We start from the raw sequence: 11631 nt of genomic DNA, 5'->3' as shown, positions 1-11631 counted from the left end.
TATATTTTGTAAAAAATAAATGTAAAAAATCACGTTCTCGGCACGTTTGATTCGGGCGCATCATTTGTGATGCCGAGAGGGTGACAACCTGCACGAGTACTGAGAGGATGAGGAAAAGAGTCCGGTTTCCTGAATATGGGTGCGTCTCTTGTGCGAGGAGGGGCTGGATTTAGGCGTTGCCTGAGTTCGGATGTGACCAGCGTTCATTTCGCCGCCAGCTGGGCGCCGGGTCCAGCTGGGACTGTCTGTTGTGGTAGAAGGTGCGAGATGTGAACTTTGAGTCTTGCGTCGACACCACTAACTGTAACATATTTGCTTCTCTGGGGAGTGGGCTTACAAGGGGCACAACGCGCGTCCGTGGTGGTGCTCGAGTCAGGCTGACTCACTTCAGGCTGGAGAATGCCGTGTTACATCGCCAGGAAACTTCTTGACCCTGACAGATCGCTTGGGCTGTCGTGGCTTAATGAGGCGAATCGCGTTATGAGGGAGAACAAGTACTGGCCCCGTCAGTGTCTGCTACTTCGGCTCGCAGGCTCAAAACAACGTTGTGGGTGACCTGACCTCCCAGGACACCTGTCTGCGCCAGCTGTCTCACCTGGGCAGCGCTGTTGCGTGACTGGGCGCTAGCTACACCTGGGGCCGAGAGACGGAGGTGCAGCCATGGACTCCTTCCCCCGGCCTCGCCTCGCCTCTCGGGCGTGAAACAGCGCAATGAAGTCACTGTTCAGAACGCAGCAGCAGAAATCCCGAATTGCTCATGCTATATTTATTAACCCCTTCCCCTCTTTAGAATTGTTCAGTTCATCGCTGACCTGAACTCTGTACCGCGACTCAGAAATTCATAAGGTGTATTGCTGCAGATAAATGTATCATATCAGACAGCCCTTCACTTACATAACAGAGCGTTGCTGCTCAATAATTCTTAATATCTCCAAAGAAAACAGTAATTGCATTGGTCATTGCAGAATGTCAGAAAAGCTGGGACTAAATTCTAGCCTTATGAAGAATTTAGTCTTTGTCAGAATGTTAAATTAAATTGTAAGCTGTACGGTGTTTCCTGGAAAAGGTGTAGGTGTTGTCTTTTTTTAGTGAACTTTTGAGTTTTGTGAGAAATGAAAGGCTTTGGCAATTTTAGAGCTTATTTGTTGAAAGTAACAAATGTATCCTGCATTGTTATAGTGGTGAGTTCTTAGAGCCTTGTCAGCGAAGGTCAAGCTGAATCCTGAGAGATGACCTTGTCGATCACATCTTACAAATCAGATGGGAGAATCTGGCAGCTATTGTCTGCTACTGTTCTTCTTCTTTAAATCTTAGAACATGAAACAGTTCCCAATGAGAGGCGGTTTGACCCGTCTGGCCTGTCTGCTAGCTGAGGATCTCATCATTCTTGAAGGAAGCCAGGGTATCGTCTTCAACCACTTCTTCTGCCACCATAAGCCAGCCATCAAACTGTAGGCTTGGGACTGGCAGTGGAACAGATCTGTTCCAGTGATGGTTCACGTGAAGTTGAGAAAGTTAGCGTGGAAGGGCTGTGGAGCTAGAACCCGCGTGCTTTGGCTGTGATTTTACTGTGCTCCACGCCAGGTGAGAGGCCCGGAGTCATACAGGCAGTGAAACAGAAGGTGATCAAGTGTGCCGAGTGAACAGTGGTGCTGCTGAGAGCCCCAGTCGGAGACACAGGGGCTGATGGGTGTTGTTGTGTTGGTGTGAGCTCCTCAGGATTGTGTAGGTGACTGGTTTGGGGGATCAGAGATCACCTGCATATCCTTGGGCTACAGAGGGCATTGTGGCGTACGTGGAGTCTGGGCCTGTTAGGACTGAAAGCCTTGATCCATCACGCTGTGTTTTGTATTCAGCTTGCTGGAGCTACAGGGAAATATTGTAAGACTTGTTGCCTAGCAGTTTGACCCCTTTCTGGCCTCGTCACTGGGCTCTCATTGTTTTATTGGCCATATAAGATTTCTTGTATTAGTAATTTGTTTTTTCGCATACCCCAGCTTGCTCTCCATGAGACACACAGGCACACAGACGGGGAGAGAGAAGCTGGGGGTCAGAGAGCAGGGTCAGCCATTTATGCGGCTCCCCTGAAGCAGTTGGGGTTAAGGGTCTTGCTCAGGGACCCAACAGAGTGGCCGCAGGATATGAACCGGTAACCTTCCAGCCACAGGCGCAGATCCTTTTGTACAGAACACATGGCACAGGAATGAACAACACCCAGCACAGTCTATTCCTCTGTGTTCTGTACTGATTTTTAGGAATTTGTGAAAATAGAAAATTTGTGTCCCTGATCATGACATAAAGCTGGACTTTGGAAATGCCTGGAATACTGATTGCTCAGTTCCTCTGCAGTATTGCAGCTTCTACAGTATAGCTATTAATATGCAGCATTAAAAAAACATAAAAAACTCATACTGTACATGATATGCTTTTAATCAGTGTCGAGTCCTTATTCCTCTTGTACCCTGCACAACGAAGACATCCCTGCATCCATCCATTTTCTATGCCTCATCCAGTTCAGGATTGAGGGGGAGCCGGAATCTGTCCTGGCTAATAAGGGGTGCAGGACAGGAGACTCCCTGGACGAGCCGCTAGTCTATCAGAGGACACACACACTCGCACCAGGGCCGGTATCCCAGAAGTCAGGTAACCTACCAGCAGGTCTCTGCAAGGTGGGAGGAAGCCCATGTGAGCACAGGGAGATCACACACGCTCCACGCAGATTCACTGAAGGTAGCATTGCGCTAATTCCTGGAACCTAATCTATTCAGTGTGGTGCGGTTTTGTAACAAAATCCAAAAAGAAAAGCTTTACTTGCAAGCCCGGCGTAAAGCTAGTGTGTTGCACTTGCGTGCTGAACCATGGCAAAGCCTCTACAGGGAACTGCTTGACTCAGACCCTGTAGCTCCTTGATCTGCAGAATTAGCCTCTGTTTTCTTCAAGCAAGGTTAACATGTTCTACACCATCGATTGATCTAGCCAGGCCTCTCCTCTGGCTTCTGATGGCCCAGCCTGGCGGCGGTTTCAGAAGGGGACAGCTCTCCTCACGGGGCTGGGGGGCAGGACAACCCGGGACCCACCAGCGGGATGAGACAGGCAGCGGTGTACTGTACCGGGGGCTGCAGGTCCTGTAGTGATTAGAGTGTCCCAGCCTGGGGTTCTGCTGTTGGCTTTTGTGAAAATCTCTGGAGGCGCACGGACTCTCCAAGGCTGTAGCGTGGCTGGGCATCCCGACTAAGGAGAGGAAAACCTCCGGAGGCCCGGCGGGGGTCAGGGCACTGGGCCGCTTGTCCGGGGAGAGGCCGGCTGCAGAGAGCAAGAGAGAGTGAGGAGCAGGATGGAGACGCAGAGAGAGGGGTGAGAGTGCAAGGCGGGCCGTGAGCCGTCTAGGGTGTCCAGTGCCCCCTCTGTTGGCCTGCCTGCCTGGGCTCAGTGCTTGTCGGCTCTGCCTGCCAGTGGCTCAACAGCATCAGCTCAGCATGCTGGGAATTTCTAACGCGGGCTCAAGGTGGCTGCTGTGCTCGTACTGATAGCGCCCCGGGTGTGTCTTGCTTCCCTTCTGTGAAGAAAGGGGTTTTGCCCTGCATGGACATTCCACTGGTGTCTCTGGGTTGCACAGGGAATTGCACACAAAGGCGGTATTATATCAGGGGGAGAATAAGGCTCCACCTATTACATGCACAGAAGCAGTCAGATAAAGAAGAATCCTTCATCTACATATTCTCTAGCAAATCACTCCGCAGAGTGATTGAGAATATTTTTTTGTGTAACGGGCAGGGTGGCTCTCAGTGGACGAATTTAATTTGTCCGTCAGCCTAACAGGAAAGAGAAGCCGCAGAGCTGCTCCTTACAAATTGAGCTGTTAACAGCCCAGTCGAAAGAGGTCAAACCGTCAGCGAGCGCTAGCACAGCACTCAGGGCTAAATATGCAGCTCAATTATCTCTCTTGGTTTTGGGAAATCTATTTTTCTGAGGAGCAGAGCCACTGTAGGAAATGACAGGCGCCTGGTGATTGTGCCACCCATGCAGCTTGCCGCTGGTGAGTGGGCACGCGTGCAGCACGCTCAGAGCCCATCCACTTATGTGGTTTTCTGATGTTCAGGCAGGTCCTTTCCTTCCTACGTCTCACGCCTGCCAACAAACCGCATGACAGGCGCATCCAGTTTCTGTTCTGGGGAATAAAGGCATCGTGTGTGCCATGGACTGGGGTTTTACATAATCCCACACGGACCTGTGAGGGAGCTGTCAGGCCATCGGCTGCAGTGCAGGGTCCGTGTCCGTGGGCTGGGACAGGCTTGGCTTCCGTGCTGGCTGAGATGGAGCAGTCCCTTGCTTTTCTGGTGCTTTTCATGGGTTACAAGCATTTAAATCCAGCAGCAGGCCAGCGGACCCCTGCTCAGCTCTGTCGGTCCTGAAAGCCAGCCTCCGCCTGGGGCCACCCCACCGGACAAGAGAGGGCGCAGCTGTTCCCGAAGAAGGGGCCAGAGATGTTGTGAGGCTGCGGCGCAGATCAGCTGGCTCGGCCCCTTGTGCGCGACAGCACCCAGGGAGCTGCACGTGGCGTGAGGCGCGTGTCTGGATTCGCTTTTGTCAAGGTTCCGAGAGCCACGTCTCGCCCCAGGGAGAAAGAGCAGATCGCGGATTCAGGATCCGTAGCCCACTGAGGGCAGTGTCAATACATGAAATATAGCCATGCATTATTTATCCTCTCTGGCGCGTTCAGTCAGGTTCAGCTGTTTTTGTGTTGTTCTGTTTTTCGCCTGTGCCTAAGGAAACAAGATAGTTAATTGAAAGTTTCTTGGCTCTGAAAGCTAGACGAATTGTATATAGCCATGCACAGTTCATGGGAACAAGGCTATGTTACTTATAAGAGGAATCAAAGTGGGGCTTTGGGTTCTGAGAGCACAGTGCAGTCAGTGTGCATTTGGAGGCCTTGATGTTTTTCCTGGGTTCATGGGCTTAGATCTTAAAGGTTTCTCACTACAGTAGTAGTGTGCGGTTTTCTTGTAATAAAGTACTGTATAGTCTTTCACTGCCACTCTTACCCCCAGCATCCCTCGGGGATGTGTTATGGGACCTGCCCTCTTCAATATCTGCATGCTACTTCTAGGTCACATAATTAGTCATCTTGGCATTTGTTTTCTCTGCAATGGTGATGACTCACTAATCTATCAGCATACTCAGCCTTGTGTTTCTTTGACATTTTCCGAGTTTGATATATGTTATCAGACGTCCAAATCTGGGCATACAGCAATCTTCTGCTAATAAAGTGCAGCAAAACAAAGTCATATTGGACTCAATGTATTAATTCAGTACAGCTGGAGATGCCAGATTGTTATAGGTGACTGTGAGATCGGGTTAAGGCGGCTGGGTTTGACTGTACATTCTCCTTTGAGTCTCATGTTAAATGAATGTGCAGAGTGAAAATTTGCACACCTTATTTGTTTGATCTATGGCTTGAGCATTGCAATGCTCTGCTTGCTGGTGTTTCCACAGAGCTTCTGCAGAGGATGCAGTGTATTCAGAGTAGTGGTGCACTGAGTCTAACAAGGTCAAGAAAGCATAATCATATGCAACTTTAGCTTTGGCATGTCTTCAATGGTCACCAGTTAAGTTGCAGATCAATTACAAGAGCTTGCTCCTGGGTTTCAAGGTTTTAAAACGGTCTGGTCTTGCGTCTGTCGATAACTTGCTTTGTCATGATGTGCCAGAACGTGACAGAACTTGTGCTCTGTCAAGGAGAGAGCTTTACAGGGGGAGACTGTGCCTCTGGAACACTCCTCCCAGGGCTGTTAAGGACACAGTCATAGTTGATGCTTATAGAACATCTAAATACTTATTTTTATATTTAAATGTAACCTGTTATTTATAATATTTCTGTTTTGTTTTATGGCTTTATCTCTTGTTCTTTTTGTGTATTATGTGAAACGCCTTGGGATTTCTTTAATGAGATGTGTTAATATAGAATAACTACTATTGGTAGATGGTAAATAAGGTGTGCTTGAAATGTGTGTGTTTGTGGAGACTGACGAGTCTCACCTTTCCATCCCTTCCTGCTTGTCCTGCTGGCGCGGCGCGCTGGGGCCAATTGAATCCAAAAGGAGCTGTAGACCAGGCTGTATAAGCCCAGAGTGGGCTTTAACACCCCTGCTCTTAGGGATCTGTGATGACCAGCATTGTGCCGGCTTGCATGTTAATGAACTGAGCTCTTGCTTGTGCTATTGTGAATTGTAGTGAGCAGTTTGCTGATTTTACAGCAGGAGTCTCAAAGCGACTTTCAGGAGGGGTCACGGTGTTGCCCTTTGTGATTAATTGGACAATTTCAACACGTTCCTCTAGGCCCCGCAAATGGCTCGTGTGTAAAAGCACTTTGCAATCAAGCAGCCCTTCTCTAAATCAACTGCACACGACATCGAGGAAATATTAAATGTGCCCATTTGAACCGGTAATTAGATCGGTTAAGTTAATTGAAAGATCAGGTTGGAACGAAGACCAGAACATTACCCCGTGCCCCCCCCAGGAAATGAGATTGCAGCCTCTGGCTGGTGGATAGTTTCCAGTGGCTTCCTGAAGTGAGGCCGCTGTCTCCAGTGTGTGGGCTGAGGTGGGCCGAGTGCCTGGGGGCCGTTCGTCCTGCAGACCCCTGACAGGGACTGGCTGTGCAGGGAGGGGGTTTCTGCGAAGCGGGGGGGTACTTGGGCACTCGATTGACGGCTTTAATACAGAGCTCCTACCCTTTCTCACAGAAATCATGTGCATCGCTGTGCACAGAATCAGCTCAGGATTTATCAGGCTTGCACACTGGTGCCTTGTTGCCAGATCTGTCTGCAGGTGAAAATTGAAATCTAAAAATGTTCTTGCTCACCCATACATGGAAAATCACATCTGGGGACATGTGGGTATTTAATGTGTAGTTTTAAGAAGTTATCTCTGAGAGAAGTGTCAGATGCAGAAATGGAGTAATCAATGTAATCAATACAAGAAAACCTGCTGTTTTTTTCATCTATCTGGGGCAAATGGAGATTGTGAACTTACGGTTATTTGATAAATGGAAAATGTGAGAATTATCTTTTACATTGTTTTTCACTCTTAGTGTTTCATAAAGGACACACAGTAAACTTGCCCAGATGTGGACTTAAGCTCGGTTCTGTCAGTCCAGACAGCCTGCCCAGCTGCGGACTTGAGCCTGGGCCCAGTCCGTGTCCCTGTGTAACTGGTTGCCCGGGCAGTGGTGCACCATCGGCATAGGTCTTTGAGTGGTCCGTCAGGACTCTCTTGGCATGACAGTAACTCCTCCCGCACCTGCAGGCTAGCAGTGATGTCAGCGAGAGACACACCACTCCCTGACTCTCCTCTACGTCACTGTGGAGCCCGCAGCATGTCAAATGATGAACAAGCCTATGGGGTTTTTGAAGAAACAAAAAATGTTTTTCAAACAAGAATCCGAGAGCAGTTTTCTCTTCCGTTGAGACCACGTTGTAACTACGGATACAGTGAAAATGACTTGATTGTTTGGATTCAGGTTACTACCGTAGGAAGGCTTGGCAGTGGCTGCTCGAGCAGAGAGTATCGGCTTCCCTGCATCAGCTGTCAAGTTGTTGAATGATAACCTTCGGTCACCCCGGCCAGTGTCATCCTTCCCAGAAGCCCCTGATGTGAGCCCCTGTCCCGCGTCTCTCTTCCTGTGGTGCTGTCACGCCAGCTGGCTGTGCTGCAGCCACAGGGGGCGCCAGCACAGAGGGCATCTCCGCTCCTACCTGCCCCTTGTGGGTGTGCCGTAGCGGCAGCCCGACGCCTCTGTGTTCAGCTGGGTGGGATCTGGCCGTGGCTGCTATTTCTGGGGTTTCGCGAGGGAAGGGAAAAAGGTCTCCCCCCCCCCCCCCCCACCCTCCTCTCTCTCTTTCTCTCTGGCGTTTGCTTGGGGAGGCTGATTGTCTGTGACTGTTGTGCTCCATGGAGTGTTTCCTCTGGAGTGGAAGGGAGAGCAATCAAAGGGAAGAAGGGCAGTGGAGCGTGGCAGCAAGAGCGAGAGAAGAGGAGTCGGGCCCTCTCCACGCTGACTGGGGGTCGAGTGTGAGGAGCTGCCCCAGCCCTGTCTCCTGCAATGCAATCAGTCTCTTATTGACTAGCGCTGGGCCAATTAGTTCTACTTCCTACCCATTCTGAAGGTGCAGTTGTTCAGAAAAAAAGTTGCAGCAGATATCTCATCGCATGGGCTGTCATTACCACCCTTAATTCTTTGCTGTGTGCTGCAGACCAAGTCTGCTAGGAATACAGGTTAGAAAATAAACAAGGTCTGTGTTTCTCTCCAGTGGCAACAGGCTTTTCTAGAACCGCTGTCCTGTTTCCTGTGCAAGGCTGGACCTCCCAGATTTCAGATGTGATGTGATTATATTCATGGAGCATCGGTCACTCCACAAATAAGCTGTTGAATTCTGACCAGCATTGTCAAATGGATTCTCTCTTTTTTTCCTGTTTTTATGTGGCACATTTTAAAAGCGTTTCCACTCAAGAAGCCGAACTGCATGTCTGTGCTCGTGAACCTAGGGTGCCTTCCTCAGCAGGAATACGAATATCTTCGTATCTAGATGAACAGAAGTACAGAACACAAACAGCATTTCTGTTCAGAACAAGATCAGAACAAGAAGTGCAAAACAAAGCTGAAAAAAACTGAAGCATGTCCATGCCCAGATGGTTGAAGTGTTGTACTGTAAATAAAGGTTGGGGGCTTTGGGGGCACAGGAGGGGATGTGCTGTACACTGTACTGTGAGCCATTCCAAACTGGTGTAAGGGAAGGAAAAATGCAAGCTATAAAAGACCACCATTAGCTTGTGTTTTCTAACTAAGAATAGTCTTAGCACAGATGCGCGCGTGTGTTTGTGCCTACTTAAGAGAGGACTGTGCTATTCACAGGAGGAATTTTAACAGAATGGAAAATCCATCTGTGTCCTTTTAGAGCTGCATTATAAAACGAATCTTCAGCCATCAAACATGATCTTCATCTGGAGTGCTGGAGGGAGAGAAGCCAGCCTCCTGAAGCTGAAACATCAGTAGCAAAGGAGGGTGTCTGTGAACGTGCCCCAGCTCATAGCCCAGCTGTCACTGTGACAGCCTGACTGCTGCGGACACTGAGTTAGCAAAGGATGTAGCATTGGGGCTAAAGGGAGGGTTATATTAAAAACTCCATCTTTTTCCACTACTGTTGTTTTAACTGTGGCTGCCCTTTTCTCTTTCAGTGTGTGGAAACAACAGTATCAGTGCTCATCGCCTAAGGCTTAACCGGCTCAAGCAGCCTTTCCCTGTAACTTGACATCAATCTTTCAAAACCAAAGCACGGCATCAGAGGTCAGCCCCCTGTCTGGCCACGGTTCCGCAATGACAGTCTTATCTCAGACCTGTATGACCAGCACAGTGGTGCAGCTGGCTGTTGCTAATTGCTCAGCTCTCTCGAGCCTTTTGTTAAACTGTAAACGTTCAGGTTTGTTTAAATCTGATTTAAAAACATCAAATTAATCGAATTAGTTCCTTTATAAAAAGCACCAGGGTAGTGTGGTGGCACAGTGGTTGGCTTTGCTGCCTCGCTGCTCGAGGGCCCTGGATTCTTCCTGAGGTGCTACAGTAGGGAGTTTGCATGTTCTCCCCATGTCCACGAGGGTGCTCTGGTTTCCTCTACAGTCCAAAGGCTTACTGGTAGGTTAATTGGTTTTGGAGAAATGAGGCCCCGGAAAGCTTGTTTGTGTCTGTGTGTGTGTCTGTCTGCCCTGCAGTGGACTGGTGTCCCTTCCAGAGTGTGCCCTGCCCTGTGCCAGTGGTTTTCTGGGATAGGCTCCAGCTCCCCGGTGACCCTGAATTGCGAGAAGTGCTTAGCAAATGGATGAATGGGTTAAAAGTATCAGATCCTAATCAATGTCGTAACAGAACACGGGGGAATGTCGATCTCTTCATTTCTTCTGGGCCTATCCCTTTTTTAAAATCAGGCAATTTTCAGAAAGTTATTTCCTAGCACTCAAGCAATCAGCAGTACAGCACTGCATCATTTCTTAAAGTGTTATGTACCGCACAGCCTGCTTTGAGGAGTGCAGACCTCCATTCAGAGCAGGAGTGGCCGTGCAGTCTGTGGATTGCTGGCTCGGATCCAGGACACCATGAGGAGACGGACAGCTGGCTGAGTGCTTCTGGGACGGGGAGGCTTCTTTGATTTATCAGTTTGCTGTACAACAGCACGCCCTTGTGTGGCTTTTCCTGGGCAGCTGTGAGCTGCACCGGTCCTCCTTCTGATGCCTGACGTCACTGTGTGCGCTGTGAGGCTCCATCTCCATCCCTTTGCCTCTTTCCTTTCACGCTCTCAGGGTGGAGCCAATGGGCCGTGAGCGGGGCTCTCCAAGAGGAGAGGGAGGGATTAGTCTGCCTCCCGGATGCCTGCAGGCAGGGGGCTGTGCTGCCTGTGAGGGGTTAATAGACATACGGCTGGAAGGTGGGCGGATTGGAGGAGTCAGCCCACACTTGCCCTTTCTCTCCTGTGTGCGCTTGCAGGGTTAGTAGCTGTGAGCCAAGATGTGAGAAACACAACAGGATATGTTACATTAGACAGGCCAACAAAACATCACCGACACTCCACACTCCCCAGTGGTGCAGGATTCATAATGGCGAGCTGAGCCAGTTAAGTACTGGGAGACACCAGAGGGACAGAAAGAACAAAACTGAGGATTAAAGCAGTGTGAGGACAAAAAGACAGCGTTGATCCCAAAACACAACAGTGCTTTCCTCTCAGTGGGTGGCATGGCAGTCACTACCCACCTCTCTGCCTCATAGGCCCAGGGCTCTGGATTTGATTCTGGACTCTGGCACCTGTGTGTGTGGAGTCTGCATGTATTGCCCAAGTTTGCTGTCAGGTGCTCTGGTTTTCCTCCACTTCCAAAAGGTGGTACAGGAGAGGTTAAATAAAAAAAAATGTACCTTTCAGGATTCAGATCCAGCTTGTCATTGTAAGTGTTTCATTCAGATCTGAATTGACTTACTAGTAATAAATAGGATTATGGTAATTATATAGGGCTTATCCCTAGAAAAATCTTCAGTTCAAAACAAAAAAAAATAGTAATACAGTATATACAGTGTGATTCTTTAAAGAATGTTACTTTGGCAAAAGGAGATTTTAATTGTCTGTTTGCTGTCTGATTAATCCTACTCAATACCGCTCCTACAGATATGTATTCTTCCTGCCTATTCAAATTGGAATCAATAAATCCATAGTGTACAGTATGTGCAGTACTGAGATCCCAAGACTGAGAGGTTCTTGGACTGTGTCACTCCATAATTCATCTCATCTTTCTTCTGCAAAGAGCCAGGTTTTTACAAGCTGGACAACGGCTTTATTTAGAAAAGCCATTATCTGGCACCTTTTTTAATTATAAGGCTTAACAGCAGCATGCTATTTAAGTGTAGTCTCTGGAGTGTGCCAAGCACTGGATTGCTGTCTGCTTGCTCTGGCTCCTCCTGTTTAGACAGAGGCTGGATGTTGTGTTAGACCAGCTGCGCTCACTGTGAGGTGGTTACTAGCAGGTGTGAAGACGCGTCATATCTTTGAGGTTTAGCCTACCTGGCGAGGAAGGTTTCCTGCTAATAAACATTCGGGT

General features: G+C 48.9%; 1 protein-coding gene across 1 annotated transcript in view; it reads left to right on the top strand.

Annotated features, from left to right (window-relative positions):
* Positions 1 to 11631, top strand: part of stx1a (syntaxin 1A (brain)) — a 102180-nt gene that overhangs the window by 1217 nt on the left and 89332 nt on the right. The gene's annotated exons all lie outside the window — the stretch shown is intronic.

This window comes from Lepisosteus oculatus, chromosome 26, assembly GCF_040954835.1.
Source record: "Lepisosteus oculatus isolate fLepOcu1 chromosome 26, fLepOcu1.hap2, whole genome shotgun sequence".
In the NCBI taxonomy this organism is placed as follows: domain Eukaryota; kingdom Metazoa; phylum Chordata; class Actinopteri; order Semionotiformes; family Lepisosteidae; genus Lepisosteus; species Lepisosteus oculatus.
Note: the sequence above shows the minus strand (reverse complement) of the source record. Positions and strands in the feature narration are given on the sequence as shown.